The following is a 10,971-nucleotide window of genomic DNA, read 5'->3' on the forward strand; positions in this document are numbered from 1 at the left end:
GCAGCTGATCAAACACTTGGCTCTGCCCCTCTCGCTTCTCAGTCCCGCTTCAGTGTTTGCGTTCCCCAGTAACAGTGACTGAGACGTTGCTGCGCCGACAAGGGCCCGGCCACAGGCCGTCTGCTGCCAAGCGAGGTGAGTGCTGGTGAAAATGAGCGGCTGGATCCTCTGAAACATTAGCCCATTCCCCGGTGTAGTACTCTGCACCAGGTTTGCCACAGAACTGGTAAGCGCTGTTCACGTATGTTCTTGGATGAGATACCGACGCTAGAGGATATAGCGTCTGCTAGTTGTCTCACCACAATTAGCAGCACCGTGACTAGACATCTACTAATGACAGGAGCGAGGGGAGATCCAGCAGTTCCACCTTTTTCGCTGTGCTCTTTTCCAGCTGCCGAGCCGTCATCATCTCCCTTGTGTCCAGTCACTTTAATAAGCAGTTTTAACTGTTACGTGCCCATGGAATAAGACCGAATGAGTCGTCTGTATTTACAATACCTCAGCAAGTGTTAGAGAAGCTTTGCTTTTTCGCGATATATGCTGACGAAATAAGTCGCAGCACCGAGGAGGAGTTGTGCGACATAAACAAAAGTTGGTAGCCCTGTTTCTACGTCTGAAAGGTAATGTCTGTTCAGATTTCGCACCATTTACAGACCCTTGGCTCCAGTAGCGCTACTACGAGGAAGCAAACCAGGTTGCTTGAAATACACGCTGTAACGGTCGTGAGCCTTAGTTACCTTTGAGATTGGACGTGGTGAATTGATGTTAGTCGAGAATGCGTTTAAGGCGACAAAGAAGCCACTATCAACACTTCACTGAGTTCGAACGAGTTCGTGTAATAGGGTTACGAGAAGTTGGATATTCCTCCTGCGATACTGTAGGAAGACTTGGCTGGAATGTAGTCACTGTACATGATTGCTGGCAGCGGTGGTCACGAGAATGTACGGTCTCAAGAAGACCGCGCCCCGGACGGCCGTGTGGCAGCACCGAGAGGGAAGGCCATCGTGTTCGACTTACGGCTGTGGCATCATAACTGTATCTGCAGCAGCAGACTGAGCAGCAGTTGGCACCACAGCGACACAGCGAACTGTGTCACAAATCGGTTACTCCGAGGACTGCTCCGAGCCATACGCCCTGTAGCGTGCATTCCTCTAACGCCAACCCCCCGCCATTTGCGACTTCAGTGGTGCCAAGCGAGAGCTGGTCGGACGAGAGGATGGAGGTCTTATTTTTCCTGCCTCTGTGCCTGTGATGGCTACATGTTGATTAGGAGAAGGCCAGTTGAGGGCCTACAACCAATCTGTCCACGGCCTAGACTCACTGAACCTACACATGGTGTTAGGGTCTGCGGTGAGATTTCGTACGGCTGCAGGAGCGTTCTCGTCGTTATCCACGCACTATGACTCCACATTTGTACGTCAGTATGGTGATTCGACATACTGTGCTGCCATTCATAAACAGCACTCCAAGAAGCGTTTTCCAACGGGATAACGCTCGTCCACATACTGCTATTGTAAGCCAACATGCCCTACAGAGTGCTGACATGTTGCCTTGGCCTGCACGACCACCGTATCTGTCTCCAATCGAGCACATACTGGATATCATCGGACAACAACGCCTGCGTCGATGAAACTTCCTGGCAGACTAAAACTGTGTGCCGGACCGAGACTCGAACTCGGGACCTTTGCCTTTCGCGGGCAAGTGCTCTACCAACTGAGCTACCCAGGCACGACTCACGCCCCGTCCTCACAGCTTTACTTCTGCCAGTACCACGTCTCCTATCTATCCTTTCTTTCAGGAGTGCTAGTTCTGCAAGGTTCGCAGGAGAGCTTCTGTAAAGTTTGGAAGGTAGGAGACGAGGTACTGGCAGAAGTAAAGCTGTGAGGAGCGGACGTGAGTCGTGTTTCGGTAGCTCAGATGGTAGAGCACTTGCCCGCGAAAGGCAAAGGTCCCGAGTTCGAGCCTCGGTCGGGCACACAGTTTTAATCTGCCAGGAAGTTTCATATCAGCGCACACTCCGCTGCAGAGTGAAAATCTCATTCCGGAAACGCCAGCGTCATCCGCAAACGGCGTTAACCGTCGCTGAAGTGGCCGACCAATGGCGACAAGCGTAGTACTCCATCCCACGAACTGTCATCTACCGTCTGTGCAACACAATGCATGCACGTTTGCAAGCTCGCATTGAACATTCTGGCCGTTACATCGGTTATTTATGTAACAGCTTTTCACATTTTCCCTGGCTTACCTCGCGCTTACGTTAACCTGTGATCTTGCTGTGTTAATCAGTTGAATCTGTTACCTAGACAAATGTTTTCCCGAAATTTAATTACTCTGCATTAATTATTTTTTGGGGTTGTGATTTTTTTTCTGTGATTGTGTATAGACGACCCATTGGATAATTTCGGAAGTCCCATGAGGGTCTACAACCAAAGTCAACTGTAAAAACCTGTAGCGAACTTCATAAAAACATTAAGAGGATCGACGCTAGGTGCATGTGCCGTCAATTGCCCGTCAACATAAACAACTGCTACGTATTGTGAATAAAAAGGGAAAAAAGGGGAAAAAAAACCTTGTTGTGTGACTACACAGTTAAAGAAAAATCAAGCACTCACATTCGTTAAATACCAGATTGCATGCCTACGGAGTGATATGAAGTGGTACGACTACATCAAACTAATTGCAGGTAAGGCTGATGCCAGACGGAGATTCTCTGGCAAAATTCTCAAGGAATGTAGTCCATCCACAAAGGAGGTAGCTTACACAATCCTCGTTCGACAAGTACTCGAATACTACCCTTCAGTCTGGGAACGTAGCATATGGGACTGATATAGAAAATAGAGAAAGTCCAAAGAATAGCTGCACGTTTTGTCACAGGTTCATTTGAAACGCACAAAAAGTGTCATGGACGTGCTCAGTCAACTCCAGTGGCAGACACTGCAAAAGAGGCGATTTGCATCACAGTGTGATCTACTGATAACATTCCGACTGCGTAGCGATATGTTGCGTCCTGTGTCTACGTGTCGAATAGACTATGAAGGTAAAATTGAAGAGATTCGATTTCACACGGAGCCTTGCCAACAATTGTTCTCCCCGTGGACTATTCGCGACTGGAGTAGGAATGCACCTGTTATGGAAGGCCTGGTAACCGGCTAGCGAGGCTGCTTTGAGAAATGTAATTTATTTCATACATTTTTACAGTAAACTTTTATGTTTTCTTTCTTTCCTCCATTGTATTCGTGTCTTGTATTGGTTAAATTATAATTGGTGGCCATCACCCGTGTCAGATCTGCCGTTTTGTCCTAATATCTTGCACAGGTCGAAAACCCATTCCTTCGAATTATGTTTTCGCTTTGAGTTAAGGGTAAAAAATCAGTGCGGATATGAAGCTTAACAGATCGCAGAAAGGGTTTCGCGAACAGAACGTTGTGGATTGTCCAGCCATATCACATTTTGCTCACAATTAGCGATGGTTGTTAAAACGGGTTGTTAATGAGGAGTGCGTTTGCCTTGGTAGTTCACTGGCTAGGTTGGTGTCGAGAGGACACCCACATGTCCGTCGCATTGCCCGATTACTCGTCTGCAGCAGGCGGAGTATGGTTCGCGAAAGAGCAACGTACGTAACGAAGTGTGTAACAGCAAAATTGAAGAGACCTCTGGAGAAAAGAAAAGGAGTCGTATTAATAGCAAGACCTCAGATGGCACGACTATTAAACAAAGAACGGAAAGCTGAAACTTGTAAAGAATATGTGAAGGGCTTAACCTGGGGAACGAATTTGTACACAACGTCAATTGAAAGTAAAGAGGCATTAAATGATGGCCGGTAACTGCCCCCACCCGCCGCACCCTCTCCGCCCGTATTCGTCAGAAACTCGAACTACCACGTATAACCCAGGTCCAAAGTGTCCTGATTACTTTAAAAACAATTAATGACTTAAATACACTCTACGAAAAAGGAATTAACCGAATGGGGCGGAAATCGGTACATGTTACGTACATGTGAAGGCAGCCAAATGATTATAATGATGACTGTATATCCCCTCCCCACTAACGGGCGCGGGACAACCGGACAGGCTGAGAGGACCGAATCGTACCATCTTTTGTAAAGGTCTTCCATCGCATGGGAACCCCAGCCGCCAGGCGGATCAGCAAAAAGAGTCAAAAAAATGGTTCAAATGGCTCTGAGCACAATGGGACTTAACATCTGTGGTCATCAGTCCCCTAGAACTTAGAACTACTTAAACCTAACTAACCTAAGGACATCACACACAGCCATGCCCGAGGCAGGATTCGAACCTGCGACCGTAGCGGTCACGCGGTTCCAAACTGAAGCGCCTAGAACCGCACGGCCACACCGGCCGGCCAAAAGAGTCAGCCTGGTCTTAGTCAGGCAGGGGGTCCGGGCCGCTCGACGCAGACACGATGAGACCTCAAGAGAACTCCTCTCGCTCCACCTGCAGTTGGCGGCGGCTGTCCCGCCCCCCCCCTTCCCCCCCCCCCCCTCACGATTTGTAGGGCTGGATGGACGCAGGTAGCTGGTCTCAAGCAGACAGTGTGTGATACTCAACCACTTGGACACGAGCCGCTAAATACGAACGCTTTGCTGCTGAACCACCGCGTGGGGAGCCTCGAGAACTGTAATCAGTTCTACAGAAAAAAATAACTGACTCAGCTACCTAATCTGTAATAGGAAAGGAGCTTAATTTCACACAGCTAGCGACAGCCCTCTCACAGCGGAATTTTTCGCTGTGGCGAAACAGGTTGCTATGGCACATTCACAGGAGCCTGCGGCTGTTCCACCGAAGTCAAACACCGGTACCTCTAATACCCAGTAGCACGTCCTCTTGCATTGATGCATGCCTGTATTCGTCGTGGCATACTATCCACAAGTTCATCAAGGCACTGTTGATCCAGATTGTCCGAAACGGCGATTAGGCGTAGATCCCTCAGAGTGGTTCGTGGGTCACGTCGTCCATAAACAGCCCTTTTCAGTCTATCCCAGGCATGTTCGACAGGGTTCATGTCTGGAAAACATGCTGGCCACTCTAGTCGAGCGATGTCGTTATCCTGAAGGAAGTCATTCACAAGATGTGAACGATGAGGGCGTTAATTGTCGTACTTGAAGACGAACGCCTCGCCAATTTGCTGCCGATATGGTTGAACTATCGGTCGGAGGATGGCAGTCACGTATTGTACAGCCGTTACGGCGCCTTCCATGACCACTAGCAGCATACGTCGGCCCCACATAATGCCACCCCAAAACAACAGGGAACCTCCACCATGCTGCACTCGCAGGACGGTGTGTGTAAGGCGTTCAGGTTGACCGGGTTGCCACCAAACACGTCTCCGACGATTGTCTGGTTGAAGGCATATGCGAGACGCATCGGTGAAGAGAAGGTGAAGCCAATCCTGAGCGGTCCATTCAGCATGTTGTTGGGCCCATGTGAACCGTTGTGCATGGTGTCGTTGTTGGAAAGATGGACCTTGGCCGTCGGGAGTGAAGTTGCGCATCATTCAGCCTACTGCGCACAGTTTGATTCGTACCACGACGTCCTGTAGCTGCACGAAAAGCATTATTTAACATGATGGCGTTGCTGTCAGGGTTCCTCCGAGCCATAATCCGTAGTAGCGGTCATCCACTGCAATAGTAGCCCTTTAGCGGCCCGAGATAGGCATGTCATCGACAGTTCCTGCCTCTCTGTATCTCTTGCATGTCCGAACAACATCGCTTTGCTTCACTGCGAGATGCCTGGCACTTCCCTTGTTGAGAGCCTTTCCTGGCACAAAGTAATAATGCGGACGCGATCGAACCGCGGTGTTCACCATCGAGGCACGGTTGAACTACGTGACAGGTCGTATGTATATTTCACACTTCATTAATCATAGTTCATATACGTTATCTTGCTTGCACGCACTTCAGCGAAATCCTTGAAGTATTTCTCATGCGTCACTGCTGACATCGGAAACTGATATACAGGGTGAGACAACTGAGACGGGTCACGTCAAACATGTAGAGAATAAATAAATATATAGGGGTGCAATTTTCGCCAAGTCATAGTGGACACTGTGGCAAATTCCCTGATGGTCGCAAGTAATTTTTATCGTTTAGAGTCGCCGAATCACGACACCGACTTTTTTCTGATGGATCTATGTACTTTTTTTTCTGTGTCGTTTGAAAGAGAATTTTAACGATATAACATGTGAGGGACGTGATCAAATAATGTCAAGATAACAGCGCCGTCAGGAGAAGAGGTTCCACAAACGTCTGCCCTGTCATAACAAATGCAAGGAGACACACAACTCGGGTTCGGATTGTGTTGGTATTATCTCGGATGTCATGCCAAGTGCTCAAAAAACGTTGCCAATTGCTACATGTTGTAAAGTAATTGTGAAGACGCAATACTGCAAATTGAATTTCAGCTGGAGTTAACGGCAGCACAGGCGCGTGTTATAAGGCATTCATGCCTTCGGCAATCGTTGGTGTTTCGTAATAGACATCTTGTTTCTTGCTTCCTCCACAGGAAAACGTATGGAAGTGTTAAGTTTGTTGAGTGTGCAGACCATCCTGCATATCTTGAACGAACGTTCCATCGCTTTCCGAATATCCTCTTAAAAGCGGTATCGGAGAGACATCCATCATGTTGGTACCACAACGGTTGCCTTACTTTAAGTGGGATGTCTTAAAATAACTGCGGCAGCAATATATCTTAGGAACTCGAGCTACCTGAGTCTGTTTAGATTCCCATCAATAAAATGTGTACCACTGTAGAACAGACGCCAAACGCTGTGTTTATCCACTTCTTTGAGTCAGCGTCTATTTTCAACTGGCGATTAGTGCATATTGCGAAGATTGACTTGCTCGTGGTTTGTAAACGAAGTTCCTTCCTGAAACGAAATTTTGCATAGATATGCCGCATCACTCTGCACTTTTTGTAGATAATATTCGGAGAACAGTAACCATTTTTGGAAGTCATTGCCAGAAAGCTATGGATACAGCGAAATGTGAAGAGGATAAAATGTGACGAAATATAATGTTCGCAGAGCATTCGTTTGGTTCATCTCTCATGTACGTCCGAGGTATATCATAGTGACATTTCCATTGCGCGTTACTGCTGCTGAAATGTTAGTTTCATTTCTTTCGTTAGTTGCTTTTCTTTTACCTTGACGTATTGCATTCTTTACGCTTGTAGTTTCTATATCCTTTTTTATAATACTTCCAAAGACAAATCGTGATTTCTTGGCACGATGTGGATACTCTTCAGCAAACAACCACACTACTGTTCTCATAATCTGATGACATTCGTTTTAAAGGATATTCACTGTTACGACTGGCGTATACATTGTGAATATCTCGATAGTTTTGACAGACAGTTATCGGATTGTTACAAGAGCATAACACAGGCTAATGGGCTTCAAGGGTATAAGTAATCATAAGAAATATACCCGAGTTACGTTTTTTTATACATTTTGTATAATAGTGCAGGCGTTCGTGGAGCCCCTTCTCCTGACGGCGGGATACTTATCTGCGGCGCTGTTATCTTGATACTGTTTGATCAATTTGTATGTCGATGAAGTTCTCATAGAAGCATTCTTTCAGATGCCTCAGCAAAAGTATTTAGTTTCGTTAGGAAAAAAAAGTAAAGTCTGTGTCGTGATTCGGCTACTATAAACAAAAAAATACTTGCTAAAGCTACGAAATTTGACATATAACTCTGCAAAAAACCGCATCACGATATACTTATTCATTCTGGATGTCTCGGGAGTGGCGTGACTTAGCTGTGTCATCCTATATACCAGATACTGGAAAGCTTAACAATCAGCAACGTAAATGTCTTCAGGTGCTAATATCCAGAGTGTAAATTTATTCAGGTTATACTGGTCGTCGGTCATTGGTGTTCTGCTTTTATATTTCCTCATCGGCTGTGATGAGAAGCCAGCGAACGTTTCGGACCAACGCTAAGGAAATCTGGGGCTGCAATTCAGCGCTAAGTGCACAATCTGCACGCATTTTGTGTTTTCCTTTCAGAAAGGTTACAGTTCGTAGTAATAGACGGAAAGTCATCGAGTAAAACAGAAGTAATATCCGGCGTTCCCCAAGGAAGTGTTATAGGCCCTCTATTGTTTGTCATCTATATTAACGACTTAGGTCTTGTAAAGTCATGAGATGATCATAACGACTTGAAAAATGATTTAGATAAGATATCTGTATGGTGCGAGAAGTGGCAATTGATCCCGAATAAGGAAAAGTGTGAAGTTATTCACATGAGTACTAAAAGAAATCAGCTAAATTTCGATTACACGATAAGTCACACAAATCTAAAGGCTGTAGATTCAACTAAATACTTAGGGATTACAATTACAAATAACCTAAATTGCAACTATCACATAGATAATATTGTGGGTAGAGCAAACCAAAGACTGTGATTCATTTGAAGAACACTTAGCAGGTGGAACAGGTGTACCAAAGAGACTGCTTACACTACGCTTGTCCGCCCTATTCGGCCGGAGTGGCCGAGCAGTTCTACGCGCTACAGTCTGGAGCTGCGCGATCGCTACGGTCGCAGGTTCGAATCCTGCCCCGGCCATGGATGTGTGTGACGTCCTTAGGTTAGTTAGGTTTAACTAGTTCTAAGGTCTAGGGGACTGATGACCTCAGATGTTAAGTCCCATAGTGCTCAGAGCCATTTGAACCATTTGTCCGCCCTATTCTCGAGTATTGCTGTGCGGTGTGCGATCCGCATCAGGTGAGACTGACGGATGATATCGAAAAATTTCAAAGAAGGGCGGCTCGTTTTGTATTATCGCGAAATAGGGGAGTAGTGCCACAGACATGATACGTGAACTTGAGCGGCAATCATTAAAACAAAGGCGTTTTTCGTAGCTACGGGATCTTCTCATGAAATTTCAATCACAAGTTTTCTCCTCCGATTGCGAAAACATTCTGTTGGCACCCACCTACATAGGGGGGAATGACCATCACGATAAAATAAGAGAAATCAGGGCTCGCACAGAACACTTTAAGTGCTCGTTTTTCCCGCACGCCGCTCGAGAGTGGAACGGCAGACAGACAGTTTGAAGGTGGTTCATTGAACCCTCTGCCAGGCACTTTATTGTGAATATCAGAGTAATCACGTAGAGGTAGATGTAGACGTGCAAGCTGAGACACGTAAATTCTTCTTTCCTACAACGCTTTGTCGTCAGATTGGTTTGAACGTCGTACGCGCGTGTGGTCGGGAATATCTGGGCGGCACAAGGCCGTGTTGCGCATCCCTGCAGCTGGCGTCTGTGTTGCCGTTCCCCGGACTTGTGCTGGACGGCAGCATGTGAGGTGAGGCTGTGGGGGCTTGCCCGTCGCCGCCGCCGCTGCCGCCGCCCCCGTGCCGCGCTTGGCCGCCGGCTCACAGTTTCTATCGACTGCAGGGCCCCCTAACAGGATTACCGCCCCCCGCCATCGCCATTCCACAGTTTCGGCTCCAACTCTGCGCCAGCCGTTTCTCCTCAAGCGCCGTGCCTCTCTTGCCGTGTCCTGCTGGCTTCTGTGCGCAGTAGGGAAACGCGAATTGCACGTGTACTGTGAACCGTGAGAGAGACGGTCATTGATCAAAATTTAAATTAATGTGAAGTCACCCTGTCTAAATGCTTGTAATCAATATCGGAAGTGCGGGGTGAGCAAAATAGAACTAGGTCGGAAATAACACTCGCGAGATGCATCTTGCAGTGTCTTGTACCATAGGAATCGAGGGAGAGGATGTTGTTCGGCGGCAGCTAGCCTCTTTCTACAGTACAACTGCACACGTGCGTTAAAAGGGCTCTTTATTTACATAAACAGGAAGCTACTTATCTTTAAGAGAATCCGTGTGTTGTGGTACAAGCTCTTCCGTAGTAGTCCACGTTATCCTCACTGCTTGTGGAGTACATGTCCCATGTGCGATGAATGACAGACGTCAAACTGGAGTGCGAGATGGTGCGTCGATGACTGGCCGACTGCGCTAGTGACTGAGACTGAGCACCGCAGTCAGCGACGGCGATCTGAGTACTTGCGGTCAAGAGGGCGTTGGCGGCACGTTGCTTGCGGGTCTCTCTTTTGGCCTCTCTCCTGATAGCCGCGCTCGATCCAGCGCCTGTTATCGATCTTTCACTACACCTTTGCCAAGCGATGTGCTGGCGACAGCTTACGCTAGCACGCGTCTCATCTACTGTTGTGTAGTAGCCAGTGTGAATGGTTGTTCGACGTTTGTATAAGTAGCTGCATTTTCCAGTCAAGAAGTTAGTTCTGTTCTCTCTTTACGCTGGTTTCAGTAATAAACGTGCTTTCAGTTCTAAGTGTCGTACTCCAATTGGTGTCCCTGCGTTCGGATTCGGAAATGAGTGGTTTCATCGTTACAATATTTCGTGCACCTTCTGCAGGCAACCCAATATGCATTATCCACACCCGGGGCAGAGGATGTAACCACATGAAAAATTTTGCGCGCCACTTTCATTTTGCCCAGCCCGTCCTGTTTTGTCGGAAATGGACATGGTGACACTGCAGCTGGGTAAAACACGGACACGTTCTTACTGAAAACAAAAACAGCCGCTATACTCCTTATTTATTCGATAACATAGTTCGAGGATAGACCCACCAATCCCGCTGTTCGAACTCCGCAACTTGTCCGGTAGGTGGAAGAATCGAAGACTCTTCCGAGCTGTACCGATGAGGAGGAGTGGAGATGCTCGAACGAGAACTGTAAGATTCAGTGTGAATATTGAACAGTCTGTGAAGGAAGCAAAGGAGAACTTTCGAAAAGGATTTAAAGTCCATGGAGAAGGAATTAAAACTTTGAGGTTCGTCGATGACATTGTAATTCTGTCAGAGACAGCAAAGGTCTTGGAAGAGCAGAACGTCATTTTAATTCTGTCACACACATGAAAGGACTTAGAAGAGCAGTTGAACATAATGGATAATGTCTTTAGAGGAAGTGGTAAGACGAATGT

At 47.1% G+C, this 10,971-nt stretch overlaps 1 non-coding gene across 1 annotated transcript; it reads right to left on the reverse strand.

Moving 5' to 3' along the window:
• Nucleotides 1-1,653: 1,653 nt before the first annotated feature.
• Nucleotides 1,654-1,728, reverse strand: Trnas-cga. Its single transcript has one exon. It is a non-coding gene; the product is annotated as a tRNA-Ser (tRNA).
• Nucleotides 1,729-10,971: the final 9,243 nt, after the last annotated feature.

Source organism: Schistocerca piceifrons, chromosome 7 (assembly GCF_021461385.2).
Source record: "Schistocerca piceifrons isolate TAMUIC-IGC-003096 chromosome 7, iqSchPice1.1, whole genome shotgun sequence".
Lineage (NCBI taxonomy): Eukaryota > Metazoa > Arthropoda > Insecta > Orthoptera > Acrididae > Schistocerca > Schistocerca piceifrons.